Source organism: Vulpes lagopus, chromosome 19 (assembly GCF_018345385.1).
Source record: "Vulpes lagopus strain Blue_001 chromosome 19, ASM1834538v1, whole genome shotgun sequence".
Taxonomy (NCBI): Eukaryota; Metazoa; Chordata; class Mammalia; order Carnivora; family Canidae; genus Vulpes; species Vulpes lagopus.
In genome coordinates this window covers 27257282-27272693 of record NC_054842.1, presented here as the reverse complement: position 1 = coordinate 27272693, position 15412 = coordinate 27257282, and the positions used below count along the sequence as shown (strand labels likewise).

Genomic DNA, 15412 nt, shown 5'->3' with positions numbered 1-15412 from the left:
CCCCTCTCCCATATGGGGCTCAATCCTGGGACTCCATCCTGGGACTTGATCCTGGGACTCCATCCTAGGACTCAATCCTGGGAGTCCAGGATCATGACCTGAGCCGGAGGCAGATGCTTAACCAACTGAGCCATGCAGGATCCCCTCCAGGCAGCCCTTCTAAGAGTCCTTGGGAGTTAGGGGCAGTCCAGACTCTAGCCAAATTCCAGAGCTCCACTCCTATTTCCTCTCTCACGCTGGGGCCCTCCCTCTCTGTCTATCCCAGTGCAGGGCATTCATTATTCAAAACTCCCTTTCTTGTGTTCACAGGCCCTGGGTAGCCCATGAGAACAACCCAGTTGTGCCATCCTGCACAGAAACAGCTAGAGAGGCTGTCCATATCATCGATAATATGGAGTTTCCCCTTTGGTGACTCCTCTCTTCAAGAAAACAATATCCAAAAGTCAGAAATAAAGCAATATAGATGCATGATCCTCATTGTCAAGTCTGCCTCAAAATCATTCAACTTTCCAGTAGAATGCAACTTTGTTTGATTTACTACTAACTCTTGACTCAACATTGTAGAGCTCTCCAAGATTAGCTATTAATTTGTTGAAAATCATTAAGATACAAATGGTTTTTATCCAATAGTGGTACAAATAAGTTTTTTCCTATAGAGATCAAAAAGACTTCTGTTTGATAGAAACTATAACTCTAAAGGTTAGAGTTTTGTTGCCTTGAAGAAAAATAACTAGTTCTGTATCTAACTTAGTGAACTTATTCTACATTTAAAAAAATATTTACTTATATATTTTAGAGCAAGAGAGGGAGGCGATGTGCACACAAGAGCGAGCAGGAAGAGGGGCAGAGGGAGAAGGAGAGAGAGAATTCCAAGGAGACTCCCCACTGAGTGCAGAGTGCAATGAGGGGCTCAATCCCAGGACCCTAATATCATGACCTGAGCTAAAACTGAAAATTGGAGGTTCAGCTGACTGAGCCACCCAGGTGCCCAACTTATTCCACATTTTTTCTTTAACTACCATATATGTGTCATCTCATACATCTTGGACACCTGGTTCTCTTACTAATGAGTCAAAATAAAACTTTGACGTGTACTCATAATATATTTGTATGAGAATTATGCTTTTTTCCAGCATTTTAAAAATTATGCTTTGGGAAGTTCCTCTCACTGCACTTCCATTTTTGGTTCTCTTCGGACCCATAAAAATGCAGTTTTAAGTCATGAGTCCTTTCCATCTTTCTGTTCCTCAATCACTGATGACATCTTGGTCCTCGCTCAGGGCTGCGGTAAGTGGCACTTTTGGGTATAAAAAGAATTTTACTCTGTTGCAGAGTTACAGATAATAGCAAGGCCTGGACACTAAGATGTCCAGCAATAAAAAATAGGAAATTATGGTAAGTCAACATTAAATACTAGGCAGCTATTAAGTATAATCATTGTCAAGACTATTGCAGCAACACAGAAAATGCTGAGGTGAGCATGTGAGAAGACAGTATATATGATGTAAACTGGAATATCTGTGAGATGATGCTATTAGAAAGATTTCTCATTTTTTCTCCAAATTTTATATAAGATGATTTTTATCCTTTCAATGAAAAAAAAAACATAAAGAAAATTTAAAACCCAAGCAAGTGAAGCATTAATATGTGCTATTATTGATGTTCTTACCACCAACACAGTCATGAAATTATGGTTAGGAGATTTCATTGAATAACCCTCTAGAAATCTCCCCAAACTTGCCCATATCACTCCTTCACCTATGAATGCTTAGGAACTTCAAGGTCACTTTCAACTCAAACATGCTCTGTGATCAGAGCAAGGGAAGGCAAAGCCCTAAGAATTAGAGGACTTGAAGAGGTGAGGTTCCCAATGTTAATGAAAACACACCAGACCTCAACTCTCAGCCTCATGGACAGAGGTGTCAGCAGCTCTGCATAGACTCTCAGGTCCCCTTAGGGGACAGTCATGTTCCAGCCCCATCTTTACTGTAATGGTACTTTTCTTGGTGCCCCAAACTCTACCCAACTCACCCAAATCCACTCTTGGGTCAGAGCTGCTGAATACACACCCTCTAGACTCCAAATTGGGATCCAGGACCAATATCCCCTTTGCCCACTCTGCCTTCTCACCACTTGGAACATCTATGCCTGTCCACAGAGAGCCCTTCCTCACCACGGATGTGGCATCTAGCTGTCCTTCTGAGGACAGGCCTTTCCCTCCCCACCCTCTTGGAGAAAACCACAAAAACAAAACCAGAGCCAGCTGTGTTCCGAGGGGAATGTTTTCACCCTGTGTCCATTTCATTAAGCTCTTTGGCCTAGGACATAGGCGATGAGGCATTTTTGAGGCTTCCCAGAGGTACCCTGCAACAGACCCGAATACCTGCCAGCCCTGACCTCACTTGAAGTTGTCTTTGGTTCTCTGGCAGATGTTTTTAAGCTGGCTCATCTTCTAAGTGCATGTATTTACAAACAGACTTTACTGATGTTCCTTTAAAAATTCTTCCTTCTGAGTCCTTGCCTCAGTCTCTATTCATTGAGTCAGAGTCATATTTTATTTGATATGTTGGTACAGTCTTGGCTATTTTTCAAGCACAGATCCCAAGCATAAGCTTCTGATGGGCAGGGACATATTTTACATTTCTTTATAGCCCAAAAGCTAACATAGTGCCCTACAAAGAATAAATATCTTGAGGCATCTGGGTGGCTCAGTTGAGTAAGCGTCCAATTCTTGGTTTCAGCTCAGGTCATGATCTCAGGGTTCTGGGATCGAGCCCCACATCAGGCTCCACACTTAGTGGGGAGTCTCCTTGGGATTCTCTCCCTCTCTCCCTCTGCCTCTCCCCCTCTTCCCTGTCTCTAAAATAAATAAATAAATCTTTTTTTTTTTTTTTAAAGAATACATCTCTTGGTAAATTGGAAACAACTTGAATGTTCAACAATAGGAGAATGGATAAGCAAATTATGGTTTATTTGTACAACACAATACTACTCAGTATTCCCAAATACTTAGATTTGTTCCTAAAAGGAATGAACTACTGATACATGCAAGACGGACAAATCTCAAAAGCATTACACTGAGCAAAAGAAGCACACCCAGAGTGCTTGGGTGGCTCAGTTGGTTAAGCGTCTGCCTTCAGCTCAGGTCATGATCTCTGGATCCTGTGATTGAGCCCTGCATCAGGCTCCCCACTCAGCAGGGAACCTGCTTTTTCTTCTCCCTCTGCCCCTCCTTCTGCTTGTGCTCTCTCTCTCTCTCTCTCTTGCTCTCTGTCTGTGAAATAAATAAATAAAATCTTAAAGAAAAAGCACACACAAAAGAGCATATACTGTATGATCCCATGTATATGAAGCTCTAGAACCAGCAATGCTAATCTGTGATAGAGGTCTATTATGTATTGAATGTTTGTGTGCCCCCCAAATTCCTGTGTTGAAGACTTAACTCCCAGTGTGGCTGTACATGGAGATGGGGCCTCTGGGAAAGAAACTGAAGTAGGATGAGGCTATAATGGAGAGGCTCTGATTCAATAAGATTTGTGTCTTTCTAAGGAGGGAGACCAAAGGGCTCACACACATACAAAGAAGAGGTCATGTGAGGACACAGTAGGAAGGTAGTCATTACAAACCAAGGAGAGGAAATGAGTGGGAAATATCAGAAAGGGAGACAGAACATGAAAGACTCCTAACTCTGGGAAACGAACTAGGGGTGGTGGAAGGGAAGGTGGGCGGGGGGTGGGGGTGACTGGGTGACAGGCACTGAGGTGGGCACTTGATGGGATGAGCACTGGGTGTTATTCTATATGTTGGCAAATTGAACACCAATAAAAAAATAAATTTATAAAAAATGTTTATATTGAGTACTTAAAAAAATAAAATGTTTATATTGAGTACTTAAAAAAACAAAACAAAAAACCAGGGAGAGGGCTCTCGACAGGAACTGGATTGGCTGGAATGTGATCTTGGATCTCTAGGTTCCAGAACCATGAGAAAATAAATCTCTGTTGTCTAAGCCATCTAGCCTATCATATTTTATTATGGCAACCCTAAGATGAGATGGAAATAGTGTTTATTTCTGAGGAAGTGGACATTGACTGGAAAATGATACAGGTGAACTTTCTAGGTGAAAGAAATGTTCTACATCTTGATAGGGTAGTGGTCACACGGATACGTATATAGGTATATGCAAAACAGTACTGAGCTATAAGCTATACACTTGAGATATGTGTATTTTAATACATGTAAATTATAACTCAATAAAGAAATGAAGAAAAAGTCTGTAAGAATGGTGACCTCTCCCCTGTAACTAACACCCTCCAATTGATCGACTTGGGATGAAGGTTTATCAAACACCCACTCTGGGCAAATTCTTGCAGTACCCCGCAGATATAGCAAGAGCGGGGAAAACAAACCTAGTCCCTAAATCTCAGGGAACTTTTTCAGCTCCCAAAGCAGTATCTGAAGCCCTCAAGTCACAGCCATTGGTGCAGGTGTACCAAATACTAACAACTCATTAAGACACTTTTTGACACACTGGAATACACATTAACTCCTTCGTGCTTCTACTCAGGCAGCTGTTACCTGGTACCTTCAAGAACCAGGCAGACCCTGGATCTGCTCATCTGCAGGTGAATACCACCAAGAAAAACAAAAGACAAATGGGAAAGCTGGTGCAAAAGTCTTGATGAGATATTAAACTGTGAAATTCAGACCTTAAACACTCCCTTTACTCAAACAAAAGAACCCGCAAAATTATTTACTCCCACATTTCAGCAGTTGACTTTTCTGTAGTATACGGTACTTAATGGAGTTTTCATCCAGGTTGTTTTCACTCTTTTCTTTCCAGAACTTTGATAATGCCAGTGAGATGCAGTCAGATACCATTGAAGAAGCATCGTAAACCAAGGACAAGATCTACAAGTTCCTTCCCAGGGAGAAATGTGCCATTTCCTTTCCAGGCTCTTGGCAATTAAAAAAACAAAAGTTGTTTTTATGAAGTCACTGACATTCCAGACAATGTGTGCCACCTATCTTCCCTTCTGTGTCCTTAAGAGACACTGTTAATTGATCACAGCACTGTTAATCACTGAGCCCAGTTCCAGAAGTAATGATGTGCTGGAGCCAACTGGTGCTTGTTTAAGAGAGCCAGTTGTTAAATTTCAGGAATCTTGCTAGCTGGTTGTCGAACATGATCATTATTAAAAATTAAATTATACAAATTTATACTTGAGTGAATTATATTAAAAGAAAAAGTAATGGATACTCAAAATTCATCACTTCCTAATTATTTTGCCATATTTTATTAGACCTATGCACCTGAGGTTATTTACATATATGGTATCTGGAAGCACTTTATAATGATGTGCTATAAAACAGTCTCAGGAGTTGGCCAGGCTTGTGAGTCTCTGAGGTAAAGTCTACCCATTTTATTGTCAATTTTTTTTCATAACGGCACTCCTGGCAAACGCAGCAGAAGGCAATTTGTTGCGATAGAATGAAATCTTTGGTCTGGGGTGGCAGGCAGGATGGGCTACATAATTTGTAGAACCCAGTATAAAATGAAAATGTGGGATGCTTTGTTCAAAATTTATTAGAGATTTCAAACTGGTGACAGTAGACCATTAAACCAAACATGGGCCCTTCTGATCATGAGGACTTTTCTGAATGCCCATAAAAACCAACCCTGGTAGCAGGTCATCATGTGCCTGTGGGGATCCTGCATTATCTGAGTGTATGTAACCCCCGGGCTGCTCACCTGATTTTTAAGGACAAAGCTTCCAGGTAAAAGGCAGTGAGTTTTAAAAGTCTGTGTCCTGAATTTGGAAGAGAGCCATGATCCTAGGGAGTCCAACAGAACAGAGCTCAGGGTTTAGGGAAATTCCACTTCCTTGAGACACCAAAGGTGTCCTGGGCCCCTGCTGGAATATGGAGAGGACACAAGGATGTCCCAGGGAGATAGGGACAGAGGTGAAGGCAGAGAACCCTGCCTTTGGCAGCCCCTCTAAAAAGGAGACCACAGCTCACCAGATAAATATCCACAGAGAGCCACAGTCCTGCCTCAGAAGGAGTCACAAATGTCTCAGGCCTGACTCCTCCTCATTGGCCAAGTCATCCCTTTCTACCCTTTGATGTGTCTTAAGAAGAAGCCAAACCAGTAGAATGACCAACTCATCTCCGTTTGCTGGGATTTCCCCAGCAAATGAAAGCCCCATGGCCTGGTAAGCCTGGAAGAACTGAGATGGTTGGTCACCTTACAAACCAAAGTCACAGCAGGAGGCCCCATTCTGAAAGGGCTTAGGTCCTGCCTGTGGGCTGGCATCCTCCAAGACAAACTGGCTAAGTTCCAATGATTTGATACAACACGTCAACTCCTTTACTATCTCCAGGTACATTTTTCCTCATTGTTCACCAAGATCTCCCATCCCTTGCAGTCAGATATAGCAAGGACATCTTACTAACTCTGGCTATGATTAGTGATTGGTAGTAGCTACTCTGGGTTGGATTTTCCACCTGAAACAACCTCATCTATGCTCTGGGCAGTGGTCCTCATCTCTGGTTACACAATAAAATCCCCTGGAGAACTGGGTTTCAATACTGTTCAAAGCTCTTAGTCATTCTGATGCACAGCCAGGGTTGAGATCCACTGACCTAGGACCTACAACATTGGACACTTGAATGTTCCTATGTCCAAAAAAGAATTTTCTGAAGAAAATCTTGCCTCTATCCACAGTCTCTTCTAACCCACCTCCCCCCAAGTGTGGAGTGGATCTCCACACAGGCATAAGTCCTGGTGTGAACAATTATTTTTTTCAAACCAAAAAGAATATAACTCTTGTATTACATTTTCTTGATTGTCAGAGCATTTGACATTGCTTTTACCTGATCAACAGAGACATTTTCTCTCTAGGTACTTGCCATTTAAAGATTAAAGCCCTGAAAAAAATAGAATGAAGATTGAAACCCTGGACCCAAGGTTTCATGGACAATGACCAGGAGAATCTATTGATTATTTAGTCAGAATGTTCTTACTCTATGAATACTGTGGATCTGATGACTAATCATATTCCCTTCTTTACACTGGCTGCTAGGAAGATCAATTTACTTTTAACAGTTGTATAGACTTCATGGTCTATGCTTCATGTGCTAACTTTACTTCTGGTTTCATCTTATTCTTTAAGCTGACTTTCCCTTTGACCCAAAGTCCTTAGCTATTTATTCCGTCCTATTAAATTCAATGTACACACGAGCTCCCATAAATCCTTTCAGAAGAAAGGCCTAAAATATAAACAAATAAAATGCAGATGGTGACTGCTATTTTTAGGGAAAGGCAGAGCATAAAAAGTATTGGACAGACTCTACAAGGCAGATCATGCTGGTTCTCATGATGCAAGGCTTCCAATTTTTAATCCAAAGCTACCTTTTCAAGATGCATGCTTTCTTGCCATGACTCATACAGAATAAGTACCAATGCCTAGATACCCAACCCAAGAAATGTCTTTTGGCCTCCCTCTGATATTGTCTTCTGGTCTCTCCAAGAGTCCTAGTAAGGAGCAAACGATTGCCTTCAACAACACACTTATCTTTCCCAATCAAGGACGCAATTATCTTGATTGGTTTACAAGCTCAACTCTGCACTTTGTGAGAGTGATTTCACTGCTGGATTGGCGTGCTACCACAGTCAGTTTTCCTAATTAATTTATTTGATTTATTTACAGAGCTATGTGTGTGTGTATCTTTTGAAATCAATATTCAAATATAATCTAAAATGTAAATAAATATTTGAGCCAAGAGCATGGGCATTGTCTTGTGCCTAAAGCTCTTTGTGGTGGATGACTCGGTCCTCCGTGGGGTTATATTTGCAAATGCTAAGACTTTGGTTATTCCAAGAACTGTTTTATTCAGAAAGAAGGGAGGCTACTTTGGATGTTTAAGATTTATTCACTTTCCTCTAGCTGTATGACTATTCACAGGTTCTGTATAAATGGCTCAAGTAAAATCTCCATTTTATAATGCATGTCCAGTTAACATCATAGAACATTAGTGGTGAAAAATCCCTAGGGAACATCTTATCCAGCCCATTCCTTCTGTGAATATATAGAAACTTCCAGGACTACACATAGACTGAGTTGCAGAATTTGGATTGGGATCAAATGCCCACCACATCTGTGACCAACCCAGAATCAGGTGCATAAACTTCAATTCTAGACTCTAAGACAATCTTTCAGAAATTTCCTCCAGACCTACCTTCAAACTTGCTCAGTACATTCAAGGTACACTCACAACAATGTATTTCTTTCTTTTTATTTTATTTTATTTATTTATTCATGAGAGGCACACAGAGAGAGGCAGAGACACAGGCAGAGGGAGAAGCAGGCTCTATGCAGGGAGCTCGATGTAGGACTCGATGCTAGGACCGGGATTATGCCCTGAGCCGAAGGCAGATGCTCAACCGCTGAGCCACCCAGGCATCCCATGACAATGTACTTCTTTCAAGAATTGCAGAAATGCCTGGGGAGTTCATGTCCCAAACTGCCTGGATACATAGCCTTCTGAACACGAGGCCTACTTGAAGGCTCTAGCAGGCCCTGAGAATTCTCTGTTCAGGAACCCAGCCCTGCCTCCTCTCTAAACTCAAGGAAGGCCTACATTTCAACCTGTCCCACTCTTGTTTCTTAGCAAACCACTCTTGTCAAGACTCATCCCCAGCCTATATATTTTCTCTCAAGAATCATCTCATGTTTATAAAGAGATCACATAAGGTTTCAAAAACCTCCTCTAGAGATGTTCCCACTCTTGCAAATTGGGACATTATACAAAGAACATCCAAGGAGTAAATTCCAGTTCCTCATCTTGGGGACCATTGTCTTCATTGTTTTCATTGTCAAATACATTGATACCTGAATGTCCTAGAGCACCCCACCCTCTCCCTTCCAGGTGCTGCACAGTGTAGGGAGAGTTGAATGCTGAACTAGCAGCATCTGGATCATGTCAGACCTTTGTACATCAGACTAAACGTATTTTCTAGTCTTTCCCTGAGGGCTAAGACTGGACTGCTCATCAATTGATCTCTTCCCTACCCATTTGGATTTTACACTGTAAATGTTCACAGATTAGCTATTTCTAATACCTTCCCGTTTCAAATGGTGGTTAAAAGTGGAAGAGCTCAGGGCCAGCCAAGCTGCAGAGAAGTCATGAGTTGTAGACATGTGACCCATTGTTTGGGTGTTCAAGATTATAGTAACACTGGCTAGAGTTTATTTCACACATCTACCCTGCTCTCTCCAGCTCTGATCCAGCCTAAGGAAGGGAGGTAGAAGCTTTAAAACATAATGATAAACAATGAGGTCACAGGCCAGAACAGCCAAGCCTTCTTGGACTCAGCCAAAAACAAAAAAACAAACAATGAAAAAAGTCCTTATTGGCTACAGAGGCCTTATTGGTCACCATGAGTCAAAGAATCATGCTGGTGGTATCAGCCAGGCTGCAACTCACCAATTGGGAGATCCACTTAAGAATAATGGCCTAGAATTGAAGAATATATAGGTATCTCCTGGTGATTCAGCTGACCCCCAACCCCTGACTGATGAGGTACTCTGCCACTTACCACAACCATTGACCTCTCTCTCCCTCTGCATCACAGAGAATGCCACATGATGGCTAATTCCCTAGTCTCCACTTCCACAAACACTGCCACTTGACTTGCAAGTTCCTCCTGACAATCTCTGTTCTGTGTGCAGGTGGAAGTTTGGGCAGGCAGCCTTGTCTCCACTCTGGAAAGGGCTGACTGGCTGTGCAGAAAAGCAGATGCAAGACAAATAACCCAGTAGGCTCAGCTATCTCTTCATGAGAAGAAAAATGCCAGAACAGTAACAAGAAATCAAAGAGAATTCCACCAGCCACAACAAATGGTGGTCCTTGGACATCGAATAAACCTCAAGGCAGGAGAGAGGTAAGCTGACTAGATAGACACAGAGGTGCCTCACCATGCTCTCATGTCCGGGCAAACTTCTCGGCATCTCTTGCCCCTCCCAGAATGCCTTAGATTGCACAGGAGATAAAGATATATTTTCCTGGGCTCATACCCAACAGGTGGAGTTTTGCACATCCTCTATCAGAGAGGTTGCAAATTGGCAGTCTGTGGGCTGAAGTTGGCCTGCCAAGATGTTTTCTTTGGCCTTAACGGTGTATTTTAAAATTTTTGAAGCTATTGCCAACTTTTGCAAATTGGGGATTTCACATTTTAAAAAATATGAATTTCCCACTTTTCTTGAAAAATCAAAAGATTTGGCAAGGATAGACCTATTTTCCTGCGTGGCAAAAATTGGCTATCCTCAGTGACAGCTGTTCCTGTCTGACAGAGACAGGAACTTGCCAGCTCCTGCAGTCCCACCTCGCCTGTTTCTCTTGCTTTTATTACCTGCCTGGCTTCTGGAGGCACCTAAGTTTGTAGCTCTGATCATCCTGTCGGTAGGAGATCCCCTTCTCCCACCATAGTAGGAAACTAGGCTGGACTTCAATTGCCAACATCTGTACCTCTTTGCCTGAGGACTTTCTTTGGCAGCCAGTCCCTCTGTCTACTTCCCAGCAGGTCAAAAATTGACCCTTCCCAGCAGTCTCCAACTGATTGGAGTTGGTGCATAAATACACCAGCCTCCTCCCCCGGTTTGAGATCACTCTGAGGTACATGTTATACCCTGGCTGCCAGAGGTCCCCAAGGATATTAAGCTCTGGTGACCCACCATGGTAACTGCCTGGATGACATGACCTTTAAAGGCTGCCTTACTTTCCTTATCTCTCTTCTCTCACTGCTAGTAGTTTTTCTTTTTCTTTCTTTTTTTGTCACCTGAATAAAATCGAGTATATAGTTTATTCTACAATAACAAGAACTTAGATTTGCTATGTTTTATGCAGTTGTTGTGAATACAGAATTAGCAAATACTGACCATTACTTCTGGGGGTTGGGTTCCTAGGTTTCTGGTCACAATACTTTCATCAACCAATCAATATATAACCTTTTTTTATGTTTATGTTCAAAGATATGTTATTCAATATATACTATTGATTCATAAACATTGACTTCATAGCTAACAGCACTATAACTCATGCCTGAATGGAGCTTATCTAACACACATATTTTCTCCAGAGACCACATCACAGCCTTCTTGAACACTAGCCAGCACTTCAGTACCAGGCTTGGGGCACCAATGAAAAGAACAAGAATGGGAAAAATGTGGCACTAAATAGAACATGAAAAGGATACTTGTTTACAATATAAGAGCTGAAACAAGAAGCCTTGTTTGACCTCAGTTGGGAATGGGCATATCAGGTATGCTAAAAATTTTTGCTGCTCTGTTTATGTTCATGATGAATGTAAAAGTACCATGAATGTTGATTTTGAGGTTACAAATATTATAGTAAGGAGGCAAATTCACAAATACAGAATCCATGAATGATGAATATCAACTATACCCCACAGTCTGCTTCCAGAGGACCCAAATAGCACCATAGAAATGTTTTTTTTTTCTTGAATAATTCAGGAGTGACTAAAAACACTGGAAAGAAACATAAAACAATGGTTTCAGGCATTGGCCATCAGTAACCACAGGATCCCCAAGAGAGGGGAACAAGTGAGGTAAGTCCTATGATTTCCCCCAGAGGATTGCCTAGAGACTATTTCCAGGCTGCACTGCAGGAAAGAGGAACCAGGTGGAGCGTAAGTTGAAGAGATTGAGCTGGGGACCAAGGATGTCGAGGTGGTTAGTGTTCACAAGGCAGAGTATTGGAGAGTGGAGAGCTGTGCTCAGAGAAAGCTCCAATGCAAGGATCTGTGAGCCTTCATATGAGCTCTGATTAGAACATGTGTGCAAAGAAACAGCAAGGCCACCTAAAGGAACAGAGGGAAAAATTTATCAAAAGATAAAATTCACAGTATCTGGCATCAAAGAAAAAACTACTAGGCGTGCAAAGAACCAGTAAAATATGACCCATAGTGAGGTGAAATATTAATAGAAACAGACCAAAAAATGACACAGATGGTAGTATTAGTAGACAAGAATATTGAAACCATTGTTATAACTTTATTTCATATGTTCAAAAATGGAAAACACATTGAATATGTTAGAGACACAAAAGATATAAAAAAGATCCAAATAGAACTGTTAGTGATAAAACAAGAATGCCTACAATGAAAAATGTAATGACTCACTGGATGGGATCAATAGCAGATTAGATGCTACAGTAGGAAAGATTAGTTAACTTGAAGACTGAGCAATAGAAACTAGAAACAGAAAATGAAATTTAGAGAGGAAAAGAGTAAGAGAAGTTAGAGGCTTTGTTAGAGTGTGGCTTCTAATTGCAGGTCATTTAGGTTTGTCCCTGGAACATGACAGTATGTGGGCTTTTGTGGTTCTTGGGAGGAGACACAATGGGGAAGCTAGACTAGGGGCCAAGTCCCCAGATACATGGTCAAAGAGGAAGCAGTGCATAAGCTTCCTGCCATGCTCAGTTTAAGGTGGCTTCTAGCACACCTCAGCTTTCTTCATTCAGGCCTTAGAGATTTGGTGGGGAGTTGCTTGCTATACTTTTAAGAGATATTCTTCCCAGGAAATGGAAGAAAGGTCTATGGAGGTTCTATCTCTCCATTTCCTTCCCTTATTTTTGCCCTTCTATAATAAACATAGGAACCTTTGGTTTTAAGATTATCTACTCATTAATGAGAAAGGATAGATGACAAGAATAACAAAATGAAGATGAGAGAAATGTCCTAAATAGCACCCTAAATTTCCATAGATCTTGTTTCTACCAGATGGTAAAACATAAAAATGGCCAGGGGTTTGCCTTTTTCAATGGACATCTCTAAGGACATTCTCAGATGATATTAATATATCCTGAATAAATGCTGAGGCCCTGCAGAAATGGATATTCAAATCTCGGTAAGATACCAGTTAAATTTCTTTTGATGATGAAGTGTCTCAAACATAATGAAAATGATGTAATTGACACTCATAAAGTTACATCACAAGTTTTTAAAAAGTTGATTTGTGGTCATATTGGCCTCAGAACCTTGGTTTTGATTAATATTTGAAGTTACAAATATTACTACACCCTCTGCCCCTACTCCAATCCATTTTTTCTCCATTCCTAGTAGTGCTCATCTCCTAAAAGTATTTTACTTTTTAATAATTTTTATGTTTACCACATAGGCTTACTATGTAGTGTCATTTTGATTGTTTCAAAAATTCACAGATATTACATTGTCCTGTTACAACTTAACTTTTCACTTGATATGATGTTTTAGAGTTTTATGTGTACTTCATTATGTGACATTATGTGGACATTTAGGCTATTTCTTATTTTTGCCATTATAGTGCTTTGGTGAATATCCTTGCACGTGTTTTTTGTGAACATGTGCAAAAGGTTTTCCCGGAAGTGCAAATGTTGGGCTTTCCAATATGTACATCCTCAATATTACTGGATATTGTCAAAATGCTCCTCAAAGGTACCAGTTGACACTGCTGCCAATAATGTGAACAATTCCTTTCCCCCACATCCTCGACTGAATTGGTATCATCAGACTTTAACATTTTTATCAGTCTGTATCTGAACTCTATTCTGTTCCATTGATCTTTTTCTCATTCATTTGCCAATGCCACACTATTTTAGTTATTATAGCTTTATAAATTTAGGTGTCTGGGAAGAGGAATCTCCTTCCTTTCTCTTTGTAATTATCCATTCTTGGTTCTTTACCCTTCTGTAGGAATTGTAGGATAGCTTGTGAAGATCTATAGAAAGCTTAATGAGAACTTTGAATGAAATGAGAGTGAAATTATAGATGAATTTTAGGAGAATTCACATCTTTATGATATTGAGTCTTTTAACCCAGGATCATGGTTTGGCTCTCCAGTTTTACTTTTATTCCTTCGATAAAGTTTATAGTTGGCCCTATAAATTTTGTGAGATTTATTAGTAGGCACCTTGGAGCTTTTGTTGCTAAGGTACCATTTTTTTTAAAATTAATTTTTATTGGTGTTCAATTTACCAACATACAGAAAAACACCCAGCGCTCATCCCGTCAAGTGTCCACCTCAGTGCCCGTCACCCATTCCCCTCCAACACCCGCCCTCCTCCCCCCTTCCACCACCCCTAGTTCGTTTCCCCGAGTTAGGAGTCTTTATGTTCTGTCTCCCTTCCTGATATTTCCCAACATTTTTCATTTATCAGGTAGGCAAAGATTAAAAGGGCTACTAACACTGTATTGGTAATATTATGGGAAAACAGGGATTTTTATATTTTATTATTGCAAGTGTAAATTAATTCAGCCTCTTTGGAGTATGATTTGTAATAGCCTTAAAGTTTTTAATACATATTTTATTTGACCCAGAAATTCCACTTCCCAGAATTCACAAATATATGCACATTCATATGAGAGTTTGTGTGTATAAGGATATTTAAAGCAAGATTATCATAAGAGAAAAAAACTGACAACAACCTACGTGTGTATTGGTACAAGACTGGTTAAATTAACCACTGAATAGTTTATCTAATGAAATACTACATGGTCATCAAATAAAATGGCAGCTTTATAAATATTTACATGAGAAAATGCCCAAGATTTTTATTTTTTCTTCTTCCTGCTTGCTTTAGGGTTAGCTCACTGTTCATTTTGCAGTACCCTAAAGTAGTAGGATAGATTTGATTTGAAATTTTGCTTCTCTTTCAGTATAGGCATATGGAGCTATAAATTCCCCTCTAAATCTTATTCAGCTACATGCCATAAGTTTGACTATGTTGTATCTTAATTTTCATTTATTTCAAAGTATTTTCTAAGTTTTCATATGATTTCCTCTTTAACCCATTTGTTATTAAGGAGTGTATTGTTCAATTTCCATATTTGTAAGTTTCTCAAATTTCCTTCTGGTATTGATTGTACTTGGTTGGAGAAAATACTTTATATGACTTCAATCCTTAAATTTATTGAGGCTTGTTTTAAGGTTTAACATACGGTCTATTGTGGAGAATGTTCCATAGGCACTTAAGAAGAATGCATATTCTGCTATTGAGAGGTGAAGAACAGAGCCACATCTTAAAATTCCTTTCCTCTCTTCTCTTAGTACAGAGCATCTCTTCCTCTAAACTCGACATATCTCACTCTAAATGCCCAGTCCATAGGGCTTTCTTCATTTTTTTTTTCCTTTTCTTCTGTCTCATCTCTTTATTATATGGATCAACTTAGGCTCTCTCATGGTGGCTCTCCCTTTCTGCCTCTTTCTTTTCTTTCTTCTCCACTTTTCGCATCATTTATATCCTCCCAGAGTGAAATAGAACCTGAGAACTGACCAACACAAAAATTCATCCCTTTTACCAGGGCCTCTCTAGTTCAGTGTCTCTCTATATATTTTCCTAAAACTGTAATACA

The 15412-nt window shown here is 40.3% G+C and overlaps 1 long non-coding RNA gene across 2 annotated transcripts in view; it reads left to right on the top strand.

Annotated features, from left to right (window-relative positions):
• Positions 1–15412, top strand: part of LOC121478595 — a 57054-nt gene that overhangs the window by 37807 nt on the left and 3835 nt on the right. Inside the window, exons 2-3 of one of the 2 annotated variants that reach the window (XR_005984545.1) lie at positions 9735–9946; positions 11141–11323. This is a non-coding gene — a long non-coding RNA (uncharacterized LOC121478595). Of the gene's footprint in view, positions 1–4843; positions 4995–9734; positions 9947–11140; positions 11324–15412 lie in introns of those variants that run through there. The other variant, XR_005984544.1, reaches the window with a different exon arrangement.